Genomic DNA, 4,850 nt, shown 5'->3' with positions numbered 1-4,850 from the left:
TAGACTACATCTTTTAAGTATTAGAGTCTAAAACCTCACTAATTTGAAAAATAATATAAAAACTACATTAAACTCTTGTTTTCTCTTTTTTTTAAATAGATGTTTAAAAACAAAATATATATGTTTTGACATTTAAATAAAAACTATCCAATTTGAAAAATAAAAACTACTTTAATCTCTTGTAAAAAAAAAAAGATGATTTTAAAATACAAAATATATACGTTTTGACATTTAATTAAAAACTTCACTAACTTGAAAATTAATATAAAAACTTGTTATTTTAAAAAAGATCACTAATTTGAAAAATAACATAAAAACTACTTTAATCTTTTTTTAAAAAATAGATGATTTTAAGAAACAAAATATATACGTTTTGACATTTAAATAAAAACTTCAATAATTAAAAAAATAATATTAAAAAACTTTAAAATGCAACTCAAAATTTCAAATATTTTATAATTAAATTACATTTTCCTCTAAAATAAAATTTAAATTAATTTTCCAAAAAAAAATGCTAGACTTAAAAAAACCTTACCTGGAATCTCCCGCTTTGTCCATCTCCGTCCATTGATCTTCGTCGCTCCAGTAATGAGGTTTCAACAATGAGGGGCTCGATTGAGGTCCTTCTCCTTATATAGAAAATTTTAGGGTTTCACAATACCACGATCGTGGTATTTCACACGAACATACCATGCCATGCATGCTAAGTCTAAACATGCATATGTGGCTGTTCACGTGTAATACCACGATCGTGGTATTTGTGCCACATATAATCCTTAATATTTCTCCATGTAAGGAAATCCTTCCACATCAAGTCAAGCCACTGGCCATATAGGATGCCAAAAACCACGATCGTGGTATTTGCCATGCCACCATGTTGGTACTTCCACATACCTCGATCAAGGTATGTGGACATGCCACGATACAACGATCGTGGTACGTCAGCTATGCTGCCAGCACACTATGCTGAATACCATGTTGGATGGCACATACCTCGATCATGGTATTTGCCATGCCTCCATGTCATCAGTCTTGCATATCATGGTCGAAGTATGTGGACTTGCCATGATACCTCGATCGAGGTATTGTGGTGGTGCCACGACACCACGATCGAGGTATAGGCTCGCTTTGGTTATCCATGTGCAAGACCTCAATCGAGGTATAGGCTTGCTTCGATTGTCCACGTGTGCCAATTTCATTGGACACAATACCTCAATTGAGGTATTGAACACCGAAGCAAAACCTTCGTATTTTCACTCGGGGGTGTCACACTCCCCCGCGGGTGGTCCGAGGTGGACACCCTTAGCTTGCTACCTCCCTGGATTTGCATGGACCCACCTACTCTTCATGCATCTATATGCCCATTTTTGCATTCAATTAGCTCTGAGTTAGACGGAAGTCTATGGACGACAACATGCACGATGTAGCCTTAAATGTGCAAAGGGGTAGATCACAATTCAGGGGGAAGTCCCAAGAAAGAGGGAAGTCTCGTAGCAAATCCAGGGCATGGAACATTGAGTGTTACCACTATGGCAAGAAGGGCCATATGAAAAAGGATTGCTACAAGCTGAAAATGAGCAAAAGGATAAGAAAAAGAATGCAAATTGGGGTGCAAATCAAAAGGAAGAGAGTCCAAGGGAGGACAAAGGAAAAGTGAAGATCGAAGAGATCAATGCAGTCACACATGATAGTGATAATGATGTTCTCTTCATGTCTAGTTTATCTGCAGAGTTGCTTACCACTTCAGATGATGCATATTCCCAGGATTGGATTTTGGATTCTAGTGATTCATTCCATGTTACTCCCCATAGGGAATGGTTCTCCACTTATGATAGTGGAAAGACAGGTTGTGTGCATCTTGGAAATCACTATGCATGTGACATATTGGGAGTAGGTGACATAAAGTTTTCTTTTGCAAATGGGTCTGCATTTATTTTGAAACATGTGAGACATGTGCCTAAGTTAACCAAGTGTCTTATTTCAGTGGGTCAGCTAGATGATGCTAGTTTTCACACCACTTTTGGCTTTCAGAGTTGGAAAATTCAAAAGGGCTCTATGCTTTTGGCCAGGGGTGCCAAGTGTGGGACTTTGTATCCCTTACATGTATCAGGGGTATTTGATCATGTTGTTGCAATAACCGAGCAGCCAAGCACCTCTTTGTGGCATTGTAGGTTGGGGCACATGAGCTAGAATGGAATGAAACTCTTATGCTGTTTGGGTTATGTACCGCATTTGAGTTTCTCTGATTTTGAATTTTGTGAGCACTATCTCTATGGGAAGCAGACTAAATCAGCCCATAAAAGAAGGGGAAAGAGTTTAAAAAGCTTGATTTGGTGCATTCAGACGTATGTGGTCCCATGCCTACACGGTCATTAGGCAGGGCTGAATACTCTGTGACATTCATTGATGATGCAACTAGGAAAGTGTGGGCTTATGCTATAGCTCGAAAGAGTGATGTGTTCCAGGTATTTCAGAAATGGTTGGAGAATCAGTTAGGTAGAACGCTTAAATGCCTATGGACTGACAATGGTGGAGAGTATCTCTCTCATGACTTTCAGCAGTTCTGTGATACACGTGGGATTCAGAGGGAGCTCACATCCCCTCGTACTCTAGAGCAAAATCCAATTGCAGAAAGATGAACCATACCATTCAAGAAAGGTTGCAATGCATGCTTTCCAATGCAAGTCTTTCTGGTGGTTTTTGGGCTGAGGCAATGAAGACTGCAGTGCATGTGATCAATAGATCACCTAGTAAGAGTTTGGATGGTGGTATTCCTAAAATGGCATGGAGTGGCAAGAAGCCTTCTTACTCTCATTTGCGTATATTTGGGTGTGAGGCATATGCACATGTGCCAAAAGAGCTTCGAAAGAAGCTAGATCCTAAGTTTAGGAAATGCATCTTTCTGGGTTATGGTGAAAGTGGAGAGATGGGCTATCGTCTCTGGGATCCAGAAGCAAAGAATATCATATGCAACCATGATGTAGTCTTCAATGAGAAGAAGATGCATAAGGCACCCATGAGGGATGTGGAAATGAGGAGAATCACTTTCCAGGATGTGAATCCACCTGCATATGTTGATAGATAGCAAGCTGTCCATGCACCAAATGTGCAAGAAATGGTACCACCAAGTACTCCCACAGGTATACAATCAAGGGTAGATGATGGATCATCTATTGGTGGAAATGATGAGCTAAATGTGGCTGATATGCAAGTGGGATAGCAAGCTGAAATGCCCTTGAGAAGATCATCTAGAGTGTCTAGACCACCTGATAGGTTTGTTCCAGGGGTAAACTATGTGATGCTTACTGATTGCGGGAGCCTTCTTGCTACAAAGAGGCTATGATGCACAAGGATCAATGCAAGTGGGAGTATGCTATGCAATCAGATATGAGTTCACTTATGAAGAATAAGACTTGGGACTTGGTTTCTTTGCCACATGGAAAGAAAGCATTGCCATGTAAATGGGTCTACAAAATGAAGGTCACAGGTGATGATGTGCCTAGGTACAAGGCCTGTTTGGTCGCTAAAGGGTTCAAGCAAGAGAAGGGTGTGGAATTTGATGAGATATTCTCTTCGGTTGTGAAGATGACCACACTTAGATGCATGCTTGGACTAGTGGCAGCAGAGGATATGGAGCTTATGCAGATGGAAGTCAGGACGGCTTTCGTGCATGGGGATTTGCATGAGGAAATTTACATGGTGCAACCAGAAGGCTTTGAAGAAAAGGGCAAAGAACATTTAGTTTGTAAGTTGAAGAAGAGTCTCTATGGTCCTAAGCAAGTGCCTAGAGAATGGTATCAAAAGTTTGATGCTTTCATTCGGTCCCAGGGTTTTAGAAGGAGTGAAATTGATCACTGCCTCTACACTAAAAGGGCTAAGGATAATAGCCTGATAATCCTAGCACTATATGTGGATGATATGCTGTTGGCTAGCAAGAATACTTATGAGCTAGATGCATTGAAGGCCAAGTTGCATGAGGCCTTTGATATGAAGGATTTGGGACTTGCAGGTCATATTCTTGGTATGCGCATCACGCGTGATCGGAGTAGGAAACTCCTTTGGCTTTCACAGAAGGAGTATGTTACAAAAGTATTGCAGCATTTCAATATGGAGGGGGGGAAGCCAGTGAGTACTCCATTGCCTCCATATGTGAAATTGAGTCATACAGATAGTCCCAAATCAGATGAGGAGAGGGCCATGATGACCAAGGTTCCTTATGCATCAGCGGTTGGGAGTCTTATGTATGCTATGATAGCTACTAGACCAGACATTGCATTTGCAGTGGGAGTTGTTAGCCGTTATATGGCTAATCCAGGAAAAAGGCATTGGGAGGCAGTTAAGTACATCATGAGGTACATGAAGGGTACCAAGGAGATGTGCATCTGCTTTGGTAAAGGAGACATGCGTGTACTTGGGTACATAGATTCAGACTATGCAGGGCATGTGGATAGTAGGAGATTCACTTCTGGTTATGTGTTCACCTTTGCAGGTGGTGCAGTGTCGTGGATGTCTCGCACACAGAAGTGCGTTGCTTTGTCTACCACAGAGGCTGAGTATCTTGCAGCCACAGAGGGTTGCAAGGAGGCTATATGGCTTGATCGGCTAGTGGGAGATTTGGGGATTCATACAGGTGTACCGACATTGCATAGTTATTTCATGAGTGCTATTTAGCTAGCATGGAATCCGGTCTTTCATGCAAAGACCAAACACATTGAGGTCAGGTACCATTTCATCAGGGAGGTACTTGAGGACAAGCGCATAGAGCTTGTCAAGGTTCATACAGATGATAACCCTGTAGATATGCTGACGAAGAGTCTACCTAGTCAGCGGTTTGAGTATTGTCATGTATT

This window comes from Dipteris shenzhenensis, chromosome 22 (genome assembly GCF_047967505.1).
Source record: "Dipteris shenzhenensis isolate YYH24624 ecotype China chromosome 22, Dip_SZ_1.0, whole genome shotgun sequence".
In the NCBI taxonomy this organism is placed as follows: domain Eukaryota; kingdom Viridiplantae; phylum Streptophyta; class Polypodiopsida; order Gleicheniales; family Dipteridaceae; genus Dipteris; species Dipteris shenzhenensis.
This window is presented reverse-complemented; position numbering follows the sequence as displayed.